The sequence below is a fragment of the Stegodyphus dumicola genome, chromosome 3 (genome assembly GCF_044657685.1).
Source record: "Stegodyphus dumicola isolate Sdum_Otavi_A_Nest chromosome 3, ASM4465768v1".
NCBI classification, from domain to species: Eukaryota; Metazoa; Arthropoda; class Arachnida; order Araneae; family Eresidae; genus Stegodyphus; species Stegodyphus dumicola.
Genome location: NC_140770.1, coordinates 163125282 through 163141662, shown reverse-complemented (window position 1 = coordinate 163141662; position 16381 = coordinate 163125282). Strand labels below are relative to the sequence as shown.

The 16381-nt window shown below is 33.8% G+C and overlaps 1 long non-coding RNA gene across 1 annotated transcript in view; it reads right to left on the bottom strand.

Moving 5' to 3' along the window:
* The window catches only part of LOC146998176 (uncharacterized), a 970620-nt gene that overhangs the window by 223130 nt on the left and 731109 nt on the right, over positions 1-16381 (bottom strand). Inside the window, exon 4 of the long non-coding RNA XR_015040030.1 lies at positions 2929-2972. This is a non-coding gene — a long non-coding RNA (uncharacterized LOC146998176). The remainder of the gene's footprint in view (positions 1-2928; positions 2973-16381) is intronic.

Genomic DNA, 16381 nt, shown 5'->3' with positions numbered 1-16381 from the left:
TGCAAACGGACAGTTTTAAATTTATTTACTTTGAGTGACTTCGATACACATAATATATATGTAAATTTACTGTCATCTTGCGTTATTTTCTCAAAAAAAAAATTACAAAAAGAAGGGAAACTAGAAACACGTTAAATTAAGAAATGGAAAGAATTATTGAGTTTTTCTTTCAGAGCAAAATCAAGCATTTTTTCAATTAGATGTTATATTTTACAAGAAAAAAAACGGACCTAATATACCTTCTAGTTTTTATAATATTTTCTGAAGCACCCTTTCGAAAGTCTGTAATAATCAACATATTACATATACAGATAAATAATGGCTGGTTTTTGAAGAGGCAAGCAATGTTTTATTAATTAATGCAATCTTTATCAAAGTATACACAAACATGAACACTTGTGTTTCACGCTATTTAAAAAGCATATCGCTTTCAAATAAGCCTGAGCAGAAAATACGTGAAAAGGAAATAATATTGTTACGAATTTGGTATTTAAAAAGCTAATGTTAGTTCAATTATAAATTAAATGGTTTTATTTCTCGCGCAGTGCAGCGCGTGACGAATATTAAAAGAAAGCTAAGCCGGAAAAATTAAAAATACAAGAGCGCGTGCATTAAATAAATAAATATCTCTTTTTGATTTCGAGAAAGTACTGGAAAATTCTAGCGCGTGATTTTAAAATCTTATAAAAGGAGGAAAACATCTCAGTTTGTAGTAGTTGCTTAGTTTGTTGTTGTTTAGAAAACTGCCGTTGTTGATTATAGCGAATTCGCGGATTAGCGTTCTTTAGCTGTTTTGAATTACGTTCTATTGTACATTTAAGTAGTTGAAAGATAACTACTGTGAGATATTGTGATACTGCATGATAATTTGAGAAAATTTAAGCATTTCTGTTGTGATAATAATAAATTTTTGTTCATTTTTCATCGGACTTGTGCATTCATTTCATAACGAACCCGTACGCACGCAACAATATGTTAATTTTTCCAAAATAATTGCAGATACTTACGTTTTAATCCTTCCACCGAAACTGTCGCCAAGCAGTATACGGCTTAGCTCCAATTATGGATAATTGGGAGATCACAACGTACTAATATTATCTTAATCTTTTACAAAGTGGGCCGAATAATGATTGTTTATTAAATAAAGAGCCTTCCGTACTTACAGAACCTCCGTTTGACGTAATGCTGATTGTTAGCGTAATTTCCGAAGAATCCCGTGTTTCGATGGTAGCCAAATGTCCCGGTGAACGGGGTAGTATGTAAGTATGCAATTACATTTCAAACTAAAAACATTTTAAACCAGGTATCCTCTCCCGCTTTAAAAAGTTGTTATTTTGTCTTGCATACTCAGCAAATCTTCCCAGGAGATTTCTCTGTTTTCTTTTTGCTCTTAAAATCTGATCACAAACATTCCTCATATGAACAAACATGAATCGATATATTTGGTATAAATCTTGGTGACTATATTCAGTGGCCGAACTTAAGTTGAAGACGAAATGTTTTCATTTGTACCTATTTCATTTGTAAAAATAACGTCACAAGTTAAGTGAAAGATGTGGGATCTTAAGATATTAAGTGATGAGCATTTCTGCGCAGATTATTGTGAAAAATATTAATCAATATATTATTTTTAAATTCCAAATGTAGATTTTATTCACCGCATCATATAGAATTCATGGTTAAAAAAATGGCAAACTTTAATACTGGTAAGTAGCCAACACATAATAATATACATTAATTAAAATAAACTAAAGACACTAATAAATAACAAACGAATATATTTCGATTACTTTTAAGGAGGAAAACTTCAACCTGAAATTTATTTTTATTTATTTATTAGCCGATTGCTCAAAATGTTTAAAAAAAATTAATTCCCAAATTTTATAATTAAATATTCAATTAATTTTTGTCGTAAATCCGAATTTGGCTGATCATGCAGCATACGAGGGCAGGTATGCGAAGGAGTTGATCCCGATGTACGCAAATATTTATAGAGTATGGACTTTGTAATTGGCTTGAGATGAATTTACACTGAGTGTGAAAGACCTTCAGCACTAATTTTGCTATACGAACTCTTCCAGGAAAAAGAACTAACGACAATATATCTTTTTTCTGAAATAGATCAACGTTTTCAAATGCGAGGCTATCGAATAGGGGATGGTATTTCACACTGCGAAGGATAATCGACACCATCAAAATTGACACATCGTATGATCGACCCCGGCGTAAAATCCAAACCGAATTTTAAGCCGTTCTCTCGATTCTTGAGATTGGCGTAAATTCGATAAGGCATAGAATCGACGCAGATGTATATAATCTACGTTCGGGAGTGGCATATATCGACACATGACGCAGGTTCGACACTTGCATAACATCGACACAGACAAATGCTCCAAACTGACGTTTGAGCTAGCAAGTCAATTTTAAGTGTTGTGCAGACAGAGAATCTGTTGACTCTGTCAAGTGCTTATCCTATGCCAACACTCTGCTATTTTACAATTTTTCCTTTAGAACAGACATTTATAGGTCGTTGCCAGTCCGCCATTTGCTATCGGAGTTCATGTCATCGTTATTACCTCAAAACATTTATTTTCTGCAAGTCACTTAACACTGTAGTTCGAAGCAGCCTACAAATTCGTGTGATCTCCACCAAGCGAAACATGTTATGGAAGGAAATGAAGTGGGGGGGGGGAGGAATAAGCGATTCGACATTTTTCCTCACCTGTTGTTTCCCACGGTTACCAATAAATCGGGCGGCACTAAATAACCTTGAAGTTTCTATTTTAAAGTAACAGACTGTTGCTGCCGAAAGGTATGCTTATAATATTATGGTATACCCTTGATTTTTAAAAATGCTAAAATCAACACATTATAGTCCATCATATATGTTTGCAGAATAATGTTTAAAATATTAAAATGTGTACTTACATTCCGAAAATCAGTTGCGGAATCTGAGAGGTAATAACACATACCTGAAAAGAATAACAATGTAATCTTATTAAGTGTTATAAATTCCTTATTAATTGCATGATATTCATCACAGCGAATATAAAGTAAAATAATTCTTCACTAAAAATTTTATATAATGTTATAAAATAAACAAAATCTAAAACTTTTGAGATGAAAATTTTAAATACAATTTAATAGTTCAAAAATATTTAGCTTTAAAATTAAAAATAAAAAAATCTGATGTGTGCACCACATGACTTCCTTGTATGGAATATTAAATTATAAGCATTTTTTCTTGCATTTCATTAAAACTTATTGGATTGAATTAAATCTACTTCGCCGACAGCGCATAAACCACAATAGAATAAATGCATTCTTTAAAATTCACTCTAGTATTTGTTTACCATAGCGACAATCTGGCGCTAGATTCACTTAACAGTATTAATAATTATATAACAGTTAACTTATATAATAATTATATAACGGAAACTAAGTTAAGTGTTATATAATCCAATAATTATATAACAGTTAACTTATATATTTCGTTCATATTATAACTCATAATGCACAAAATGTATATCATTTAAAGAATAGAATTATCTAATTGTTGCCACATGTTCTATTCAAATACTATAATAAAGCTAGAATGATATATAAAAGAAATTAAGTAAACAAAACAAAAAAGAAACAGTTTTTCCCAGACAATTGAGTATTTCTCATTTAATTAATTCAGTTCTCACTTCGCGAGAAGGCAAAAATACATAAAAACTCAAAATATCTGCATTAAAAATTACGAAGTAAATCTTAAACACTTATTTCCTCGAAAAATTCCAGAAAGAATTAAGCTTAATTTAATTGGCAATAATAAATGAATGCGTTATCTTTGTTGTTGCCAAGCTAAGTTTCTCTAGATTGGCAAAACAACAACTAGTTACCTGTTTCTAATGCAAACATCAATGGCCGCCATCAGGAGAAGTATTAGGCTTAGCGGCACTTAAACAACTTTAAAATTGTTGATAATTCTAAAAATATTGCATAGAGATTTACTAAAGGCATATAAACCTTAACCGGAAACAACGTAGTTCAATCATTTTTAAAGCAAAAAATGTACAATTTACAAACATATAAGAGTAAAGAAACTGAGATCACTGAGCCGGGTAACAGAGTGGATATATATATAAATATATTTATATACGTTTGGTGCGGCCGATTGCAACCAAAATACGAGGTGCACATCTATATGTTATAGCAGTCCTATATACAAAATTTCAACGTTCTGAGGTTACTCGTTTTTGAGTTATGCGAGATATGTACGTACGTTCGTACAGACGCCACGAAAAATTATCTTCAGAATTAATTTTAAAGCAGTTTTATAATTTTTTTGAAGGAAAAGAGTATTTTATTCTGTCATTACGTACAGATATCACGCAAAACCATCGTTAAATTGCATTCGATAGCAGTCAAAATGGATATTTTCGTTGAAATATGCTGCCTGAAACTTTTCGCGATTACAATACTTCCTTTTTACTTCGTACAAGGAAGTAAAAATAGAACTCCACGGCTTTCAAGCGCGCCACCTAGCGGCCGCCGGAGGAAATACCGGCCTGAAAGACAATAGCTTTCAGTCAGTGTATTGGAGTCAAGTACTAAACATGGTGTTCTGCCCGAAAGTTATTTTGTAAATTCAATGTGTAATTATAATATCCTTATACGTTTTACTTCCTTAAGTGCAATGTATTTTTAATTGTGTTTCAGAATTAAAGCTAATTAAAACAAAAGGTGAGTCTTTTGTTTAGTTAGTATTCCCTTAATTCTATTTGGCTGTTAACAGTAACAGACTTAGAATTATGGCGTCCTCGATACAGAACACATTTAACAAATTAAAAACTAAAATAAAATGCAGTCTGCTTTTTTCATTCATGTAATCAAATTAACATCTCGAAGAATTTTAATGTAAACAGTTTGTGAGGTTTCTTTAATTTCAATAACCAGTAATTTTATGCTTCGAATCTGTGCTGTTACTTCTTTCCGTTTTCCCGCCAGAATGCAAATAAGTTCGCCTTATTTAAAGGGAGATTTTGAGATTGTTAGGTGAGAACGAGTTCTGCATCTTGAAGGCCATGTTGTTATGTTTGCTACTTAGGTAAGTGTTCCTGTCTTCGGCCTTGCATTATAATTGCCAATAATTGAATCATGCCGGTGAAGATCTGAGTTAACTTCGCGTTAATTTGCTCTGTGCAGCCTCTGGCATTAGTTATTTAAATTTAGCTTTAATATTTTACTTACTACCCTGAGTTTCACGCCATATGCGCTGGCGGAATTTGTGACCCTTTCGTGACGTATGTACGTACGTACGTATATATCTAGGATAACTCAAAAACGAGTAGCCTCAGAACGTTGAAATTATGTGTATAGGTCTTCTGTACATGTAGTTGCGCATCCTTCTTTTTGGTTGTAATCGGCTCCACCAATATATAAATATATATATATATCCACTCTTTTACACGGCTCGATGAGCTCAGCCATTCTAATCTTATATTTTGGTAAACTGTGCTGTTTTTCCTTTAAAAATGATTGAAATATGCTGTTCTTAACTTCCGGTTAAGGTTTTTATGCCTTCAGTTAATCTGCATGCAATAGTTGTAGAATTATCAACAATTTAAAAGTTGTTTAAGTGCGGCTAAGGCTATTTTTTTTACTATAGCAACCGTATTTGTTTACATTTGAAACTTAGCAGACTAGTGAATTAAATCAGTTTCTGCACATTCAGTATCTTTTTGCCGAATGAGACCAAAACGAAACTTTCAGTTTTGTGCGCTGAAAGAGCTGCCTTCTTGCCCTTTGATGATGCTTGTTTTGGCATAGAAACTAATTTAAATTGTAAAAATTATTTTCCTAATTGTTTTAACCGTATTTTTATATTTTACTACATTTATCAATTTTTAATAAAGATATTTTGAGGTTTTATGTATTTTTGCCACGCCGCGAACTGAATTAATTGAATGAGAAATATATCTGTACTAAATTTCAAGGAAATAATTTAAAATGAAATGAGGCAAAAAATGCGTATAATTTAATATTCCGTACAAGGATGTCATGTGAATTTTGTCAGTCAAGGAAGTACAAGGAAGTCATGTGTATCAATCAGAGCTTGTTCCTAAAAAAAAAAAAAAAAAAAAAAACCTAATAATACCAGAATAAATTTTAGTTTCAATTAACAAGCAATTTTTTAAATTATTGCAATCAACAATTTAGCTCTGAAATTTCTTCAAATGTATAGAAGTGCAATTTTGTTTAACTTTTCTTTTGTCAGTGACTTAAATTTAATTTTCAGAAGATGCCGTATAGCGCCCATATAAACTTTTCCCAGGATATAACCAAGACACCATGCTGGCAACGAATAAATATTTTAGAGTCGGTAATAGTCAATATGTGTTCAAATAGAGTCGTCCTAATTGCCTTCTATTTTCAACACGTCATATATGTGTAAACTCAACTCTCTCATTTCTGGAAGATTAAGCTTCAATATCCGGAACGCTGGCGCAACAGATTTCTGATTAGCATTCAGCGATTTGACAGAGTAGCCGTATAAATCACTGAACTCCTGTAAATGACACAAGGAGTTCAATAACCTTAGAAAAGGGCAATATTATCATATTTTAGCTCTTCCCTCTTTATGAAAAAATAACAAAATTATTCATTTTATAATTCAAGAACTGAAGATTTGGAATAAACATCTAATTTCATATGGTATGTGAAAAATGGCGAAAGTTTGCTTACGAGTGGCATCGGTGTTTTCACATTCTTTACAATTCATTTTCAATCTGTTTCAGATCTGAATAGTCGTAGTTGACGCTTCTTTACTCTATACAGTTTTCAGTACAAAATACCACACAACTCAATTAGATCCCGAGATATAGGCAATGTCATTCCCGATGGGCATTCGGCGACTTTTTTTTCTCCCAACCTGGAGATTTTTTAAATGATTTGAGAAAACATATTTTCGAAGTCTTATAGCTCTGCAGGGTATAAATACGGCTGTAAATCAAATCTTTACAGCAGAAAAATGTATTCGTAAAATACACGAAACAGAAAAATTTGAATTGAATAAATGAAATAAAGTAAATAAAATTCTATATACGTTTACAAAATGTGTAGTCGCAAAGTCCTTGTGCAGCTCCCTACAACTGGTTAAGAACTTTGTTACTTTGTTACCAATTCTATGAGTATTCGTATTAGGATGTTCAACCTATCTTGACTTACGCTTCACCACTTTGAGCAGCATTTACTTAAACGGACTTGAGAAAACTACAAGTTATCCAAAGTCGATGTTTGAGTATAATCACTAACGCTCACTATTTTGTGTGGAATAAACTTCTACACAAAGATTTAAATAGTGACTTTTAGATGAATTCCTCAGGAACGTTACTCAGAACTTTTCTGCGCAGTACTGCAGTACCTGAATAGTAAATATGCTTATTATTTATGTGTGTACTCATCAGAGGTACGCATGTACATTTTTTTAAATCTCTTTTCATGCGGAAACTTCTCTGACATATGACTAGATTTAGGATCATGAGTGACCAATAGCAACGCGTCAACTTCTGCATTGACTGGAAATGTTTCCTATTGACTCAACCACATCACGTAATCACGGCTACAGTGCTGTTATTGTTGTTACCAATATCACTTGTCTGACAGTGGTGGAAACAAGCCCACGATATTCAAATCGTGACAAGGAGTGAAATGCGCATGTCATTGACAAGAGTCAACACGCGTTGTCACCTATACAGTGTTCATGTTGTCGTGAACACTATATAGGTGACAACGCGATTTTAGCTCAGTTCCACTCCCAGTTGTGAGAGAGAGCACCGTGGGAGGGTTGGCATTTTCCTTTTCCTCAATGCCGATGATGACCTAGGCTTTTTCCTTACCGCATTACAAGTCCCATAGAGGAAACTTCCTATCAGGCATAAACTTATTATTGCTCGGCCTTTGAGGCATCTACCTGCAAGACCTGGAATTTGATTGATAGTCGCGGCATATAGAAAAAGCTGGAGTTGGAGAGGAAGTTGAATGGCGAATCAGCTGTGTGATTTAGCGGTTAGCTGAACTAGGGTAGCCTCCCAACCGGGACAGCGATTGGAGACTTTGACTTCTATAGCGAAGGGTCAGGTTCAAATACCAGAACAAGAACACGCATGCATGTTTGTAAATGTATAGTGTGCGGCATGGGCGCACTAAAAATATGCGGCTAGCTGAACGTTCTAATGAAAGGTTGATGATAGGAGAGGAAGGGTGGGAGACCCTTGGCGCCGTTCTTTCGGGGTGCTCTACTTCAAAAGTGGGAATGGAGCTGAGCAAAGTCGGACTGTCATTTGTAAATGGTGAGAGATTTGTTGCCCAACGATCCTGCCAACGGTAAACGCAATTTTACATCCTTGCTACGATGAATTTCGTGGGTTTGATCTGATATCACACAAGAGAGATCAGTCACAACAACACAAGGAATTGGGATTTATCCTGAGAATGATATGAGGAACTCTACAGTATATTTCTTGTACTAAGAAGAAATCGCTAAATATTCGCGTTCTTTTGGAGTTATTTCCAGCTATTATTGAGGTGTGTGTGTTACTTAATGCACTTAATTTCGAAATAAATCGTTTATTTCTCTTGCTTATCTGGACGTATGTCGTTGTTGTGACTTATCTTACTTGTCTGAAAGGAACATCAGAACAAGCCCACGAAACTGATTGTGATAAAAAGTGCAAGACTTCGCCTTGGACTTGTTACTTCTGTGTACGAAGTAAAAAGTAAGTATTGTAATCGCTAAAAGTTTCAGGTAGCATATTTCAACGAAAATATCCATTTTGACCGCTATCGAATGCAATTTAACGATGTTTTTGCGTGACATCTGTACGTAAAGACAGAATAAAGGACTCTTTTCCTTCAAAAAAAAAAAAAAAAAATTATAAAACTGCTTTAAAATGAATTCTGAAGAGAATTTTTCATGGTGTCTGTATGTACGTATGTATCTCGCATAACTCAAAAACGAGTAGCCTCAGACCGTTGCACTTTTGTATATAGGACTGCCATAACATGTAGATGTGCACCTCGTATTTTAGTTGCAAGCGGCCGCACCAAACGTATATATATATAGGTGTATATATATATATATATATATATATCCCGGCTCAGTGATCTCAGTTTCTTTACTCTTTTATGTTGTAAATTGTGCATTTTTTGCTTTAAAAATCATTGTATTATGTTGTCCTTGTCTTCCGGTTAAGGTTTTTATGCTGTTAGGAAATCTGCAAGCAATATTTGTAGAATTATCAACAATTTAAAAGCTGTTTAAGTGCGGCTAAGCCTAATTTCTAAATAACATGGCATACATATTTGTTTACATTTGAAACAGCAGAATAGTAGATTTGTTGCCAATCTAGAGAGACTAAGCTTCGCAACAACAAAGATAACGCCTTCATTTATTATTGCCAATTAAATCATGCTTAATCCTTTCTGGAATTTTTCGAGAAAATAAGTGTTTAAGATTTACTTCCAAATTTTTAATATATATATTTTGAGTTTTTATGTATTATTGTCTTGTCGCGAAGTGAGAACTGAATTAATTGAATGAGAAATACTGAATCGTCTGTGAAAAGCTGTTTCTTTTTTGTTTTGCTTGCTTCATTTCTTATATACATCGTTCTAGTTTTATTATAGTATTTGAACAGACCATGTGGAACGATTAGATAATTCTTCAAATGATATAAATTTTGTGTATTCTGAGTTATAATACGAACGAAATATAATTCTGTTAAGTGAATCTAGCGCCAGAGTGTCGCTTTGGTAACCAAATATAGTGAATTTTAAAGAGTGCATTTATTCTATTGTAGTTTATGCGCTATCGACGAAGCAGGTTTAACTCAATCCAAAAGTCTAAATGAAATGAAAGAAAAAATGCGTACAATTTAATATTCCGTAGAAGGAAGTCATGTGGTGTATACATCAGATTTTTATTTGATGAAAAATCAACATTTCCGTAGCTCACAATAATATGCAATTGGGTAACAGTTTGCAGATTGAAATATGGAAATCATTTGTCTTATGTATTTGCCACAGAGCGTTAAAAGACTTACCCAACAAATGAACAAGGAGCTATTCACAATACAAAGGTGAGCTAATTTATTTTCAAAAACAGAATTTCATTCAAATTCTAAGCCATTTTAAAATTGTTCCTTGTGCCTACTTTTAAATCCAGTTGTACTACTTCAGTAATTTGTTTGAGATATATCAAAATACTCCGAAATAAGGTATTTTATAATTTTGCGCTAATTTAGTATTTTTTTTTAAAACAACAGATATATTCCTTAATAACATATTTAATCCTTAATATTTTCCACGGCACTTTAATTTAAATATTTGGAGATGCCATATGATGTGGAAATTACTTTTGAATTGCATAGAGTCCTGTTTAAATTAAAGTTCGCCATAAAACTTAATATACCTATAAATTTAATGCATATCTGCACTTAATTACCTAAATGTTTTGATATAAATGTAATCTAGATTACAGTTTAATACAAAGCTTTGTAAATGTTCGATGTATTATGAAAGTGCTCTGGAATTCTGAAAACACTTTAGAAATATATTCGAATTAAATACGTCATTAATTATGTTCGTGCTCTTTAACATCGTGAAATATCGGAGATAATTATTTCAATGATCATTAACATGATTAAATATCAATGATAATTAAGATCAGTTATATATAATCACCAGACCACATGTATTACTCACGATGCCCTAATTTTATGTATAAAGTGTGGGTATTTTACGTAATTCCGCAAACGACCATTTCCAGGCTAGCAGAGAAAACTTCATTAAAATTCATAGTAACTTTTGCACGCAATTGAAATTTGTGCGTGTATTATTGAAAACAGCCTCACTTGCAGCTGCTCCACTTTGCCGATTTTAGCTGATATTCTGCGTATTTATATGTTCGAATTCTTAATTATGAGATAGCCCTTTAAGGGGGCGCATACACCATAAACCCCTTAAAGGGTCTGTATGTGTTATGATCGTCGAATATGTCACTGTTGCAAGAATTAGGATATTTTATTATTTTAAAAGCAATTACTTCCAACATTTTACAGCTGACTGCATAATATAGCTGCTTTGAAAACTAGTAACGAGAACGTTTGTGTTGCCACAAATAATTTTGCAATTTAATTCCCCTTGTAACAAAATATTTCGTCATGTGTCCACTTCACGCGCATGATATTTTAAAAATGGCTAATGGTACGTATTTGAAATTTGATGGAATTCTTTATATGGGCACTATTTGCTAACCAAACCAAAAATCTGATGAATATTTTAATATTAAAAAAAAGTATGCACGAAAACATTACAGATTTTTTTTAATAAAATACATTTTATAAACTCAACTCCAAATAAAAATTTAACATGGATTCTTAGAATTTTTGGGTCACTGTAGTTTCCAAATGTTATAAAATCTATATATTAAATATGGAATTAAATTATGCAACAGAATGTTTTAAACTGTGTACGCAAGGTGGAAACATGACAAAAAATTTTGTGACAAAGCGGATTAAATAATATAAACATTTGTGGCAACAGAAACTTTCTGATCACTATTTCAGAAAGCAGCTTATATTGTGTAGTCAGCTGTACAAAGTTGGAAGTAATTACTTTTAAAATAAATAAGTTATCCCAATTCTTGCAATATTTACATATTCGAAGATCTTATGGATTTTAAGGTGTATGAGTCCCCTTAAAAACATCAAATTTTCTTTGAATTCCTCGTCACAATTCAATGTTTAATACATTGTGGTTTATATTATACAGAGGATCTTTACATAATGCTACGAATTTTGTATTTAGATAGGTAATTTTAGTAGAATTATAATTAAAATTGTTGTATTTTTCTGCATAATGTGGCACGAGACAAATATTAAGTGAAGGCTATGCTGGAAAAGTAAGAATACAGAGGTGCATGCATTTAACACTGAATAAATGTAATTGACCACTATGTTAGTTGTAACCGCAATTTCCCACTCTTATTTCTTTCGAGTAATTTCGAGAAACAGAAAGTACTAGAAATATCTCGCGGCAATTTCCCACTCTTATTTCTTTCGAGTAATTTCGAGAAACAGAAAGTACTAGAAATATCTCGCGGCGGGTTGAAAACTATAAAAGCCCGGAAAGAAAGCATCTGAGTGCAGTTGCTTAGTTATTGTTGTTGCAAGTTGTTTATTTCCGCGTGAACTGAGATAACCACGTTAGCTTCTTTTTTAGATGCGCTTTGTATTGCGTTGCATTTAATGTTTTAGTAGTTTGAAGTATAATTACTGATTACACAGCATGATAGTGTGAACACTTGTACGAATATCTCTAGGCAAAATTCCAGACTTTTGATACATTTCTTTTAATAAGAATAAATTTTATTAACCTATTATCGGACTTGGGCATTTAACCGATTACGAATCCATGTGCTCGCTACAATACCTTTAGAACAAATTCCGTTCCATTTAAATAATGTTTAAAGTGTAAAGAGCACCTTTTCAAATGTTCGATCTGATAGACTTTTTTTATTTTTTTTATTTTTTTTATTTTTTATTTATTTTTTTTTTTCTGGATTATATGTCTGCATAATGATAAAAGGACTTTTCGTAAAATTTCAATTAAATACTGATTTCCATTTTTTTCCACTATATTCCAGTTCATCCAAGCTGGTGGGTTTCCACTTAGCTGAAGCAATACAGGACTTTGTTGAAAACGTTTATGTGCAATACCTGTCATTCTGTCAGGGAATGCAGTGGTGCTTTTCGAAGTATAACTTGTTGTTTTGTCTCAATGGAATTTCTCTGTTTGAAATCTCATAAAGCCATGGAGATAAAGGAATGGAATTTCTTCTGTAAACATCGAACGTAAAACTTTCTCTTGAGAGTTCTTTAAATTGATTTTAACACTCTCTTTCACTCTTCTTATTTTTAATTTCCCACAGCAAATGAATAGTACGATAACCATAAACCCTTTGCTGAAATTTTCTTTTCATTGATGCAACTGAGTTTGTACATTTGTTTCCCTTCGTTTTCGATAATAAATGGCATTTTTTTCTTCCAGACATTTAGGTGAACACATCTTTCACCGAAGATTACAATGTAGTCTCATTTATCTCCTGCTAAATAGTTTTCATACAGAATTTTACAAGTGCCCTGTGTTGAGCCATATGCCTCGGAAAAAGCTGCTATATATATATATATATATATATACCAGCTTTTTCCGAGCTTTTTCCTAATATATATATATATATATTAGGATGACTTGAAGAAAGCTATTACTTAAAGGCGATGTTTCTCTGCGTTGTAGTAACTTAAGAGGCTTTGCTGCGTAGTTAGAAAGATAACACGAAGACAGGTGTATCCGTAAATTCCGCACAAAACTTTATTGCCGGATGATGAATTCTAAACACACATATTTTCAGGCATCGTTCGCAACAGGGAGTTCGAAATAAATCAGCGTATTTTTGAATCAGTATAGACTCAAATTAAAAGTTAAAACTTAAAAATAATCTTAGAAAAACAAAGTAATCGTGTCTTTAGCATCAAAATTTAGCTATAGCAACAAAAACATAAACAAATTAGAAAAGTATAAAAATAATATTTTGAGCAGACCAAGTAAAAAATACAATGTGCAAATAAAAGGAATCCAGCACATGCATACTTACACAAACAAGTGTAAGTGTGCATTCAACAAAGCGTATTTATATCGAGTTGAATCCTTTGCTTAAATTCTGAACGGCGATTGGTCAAGAAGTTACGCTTTGGAGGATTAATAAAATGACACAATGGAGATTAGTTTTCCAGATGACGCACTTTAGAATCCTGAAAGGGTAAGTAGCCAAACTAAAATGAGGAATTAGAGGACTATTTCTAAATTAAAGTTAGTAGTTTTTGTTCACATTTTATATCTTCTATAAGAGAGATATGTAAGATATTGTTACGAAATGTACAGGCGCGGTGAGATAGGTTCCCCGAAAAGCAGTTTTAAGGTTTCCATAAAATGCCAAAGGAGGGCAGGGTTGCCACATTTGGCGAAAAATCGCCCATCTGACTACATTTGGCGATACAATTGGAGATATACCAGGGACGGTTGGAGAACCTTCTGGAACGAATTCTTACCGGTTTAGCCCAGAATTTTCTCGAACACAGGCCGAAAGCTATATAAACCCTGCTGGTCCGCAGTCAGTTACTGTGTCTCAGAGAGTGTGTCTAGCGAGCCGTGCGGAGTCGATCGAGTTCACAGCCGGGTGGTAACGAGTGCCGAGTGGGTCGAGTGCACCGAAGGAGTCTCTTAGTGTATCGCGGTTAGTGCATCGTCGAGAGAGCGTGTTGAGCTCCGGGAACGACTGAACCGAAGAGTCGGGAGCTGTGCTCGTTTGTTGTCGAGTGCATCGCGAGTTGTAGCGTGGAGTCTCGAGAGTACGTGGAGTTCCGAGAACGACCAAACAGAGTCTGGAGCTGTACTCTGGTGCTTTGCAGGAAGCTGTCTCCAGCGTTATTGCCTGACAGTGTGAAGGCTGTGTCGCTGATTGTTCCAGCGTGTTTATAGTAGTTCATCGACGATTGTAAAACGTGTTTTGGAGCTGTCCTGACAATACTGGCTAATAAAGTGTGTTTCGATACTTCATCAAGTGTCGTCGTTATTCACTCCTAATCTACGAACTCCGTACGAACGTGAAGGAAGAAAATAACGTAACGACTGGTGTCAGAAGAAAGAAAAAAAACTTAACAATATATTTTAGCAATAATTCTGTTAATTACTCATTTTATACTAGCTACGTCGCCTTCCTGGAATCTAAGCTGCATCACATGAAAATTAATCCTTATTATATCATCTTTAATCTTGCAATGTAGTTAATCTTTGACACCGTTCAGAATTTAAGCAAAGGATTCAACTCTATATACCGTTTTGTTGAAACACGCTCTAACTTTCTGCCTGCCTTTCTTTCGCTAAGATGTGTTGTCGCATCGCTCTGTTCTCTGTATCATTGTTGCCTAAAAAAATGTGCTATGCTATGAAATATTTTGGGATGTTTATCGAACTCATAGTTATTCCATGTAAGCGAGGATTGTGTGCTTAGAATTATTCATCAAGAAAGAAACAAAATGTATGTTTTGTTTATCTATGGCAAAGTCTGCAAGTTTCCTTTTTTTAATATGTAATCGATTTGTATGCCAGCCAGATAGGCCATGAATTGGTGTCTTCTCACCTACGCATCCTAACCATTCCATATAACATAACCGTTTTAGTGGTTTCCACCGTTCTCTTAAAGCAGTTTACCTCCTCTTAAGGCAGAAGATTGTTACAGAATGTCGACACCTCTCTCATTACACGCGCTTAAACGGCAGAATTTAGAAGTCCGAATATTAGCCATTTTCCCCTTATGCCTACAAACTGCATCCGTAAGGTATTTATGGCTCTTTTTAAATTTTGAATTTTGTTAAAATTTTTTTACTATCAATTTTAACAGCTTTATTAATTTCAAATATATCCCGATACAGAAACTGCAACGATTTTAACGTAACTATCTTTTTCAGAAAATAGCTAGTTTTTTAGATGTTTTAGCTAACATTTTTGAGCTCAGCTCTTTATTAGTGTTGTTTGTAAGTCTCATTCGAACGTTTTCATAATTTGAAAAAGGTGCACTTTTTCGAATGCATTGTGTACAGTTTTTTTTACATTTTTCTTTCGGTATAATATGCTTTTGTATTACTTGAAATTCAGTTGGGTTTGATTTGAAATTTACTTTTATTCTTTGCTTAATTAACTAAGCAAAGAATTAATTGTGACGAATTAATGCCAGAAAAACAGTTAATCGTGACGAACAGTTGTCATTCTCTACTACCAAATCCTGGTGGTGGAGAATAAAAATCCACCACCCTTTCTAGTTCGGGCGCCACTGTAAAGTCATTAGGTTATTCCGAAGCAGAAGAGGTAGAAATGAGAAATGCCTCGCCGGGACTCGAACCACGGACCTCTCGAAACACGCCAAGTGTGCTGACCACTACATCAGAAAGGCATACTAAGAAGACGGGAGAAATACCTTATAACTTAGACGTTGAAAAGCAGAAATACTGATGGTGTAGATACTTAAAACCTCTTCGCGACGGGCGAATCATATATGCATTTCGTACGGACGCATGTGAGGCCCGGGCGGTTCACCCGTGCACTCCTGGAGAACTGGCCAAGTGAACGGGCAGTGCAGATATGCATTTTAAGCTGAAACAATTTTTAATAGCCACTAGATGGCACTCTGTGTCCATTACATTTAAACTGAACGTAGTTTTAGTATTCTGACCTTCAGATTGTTTATATTCTGGCTGTTTTTCGTATTTTGCTTGTCAGC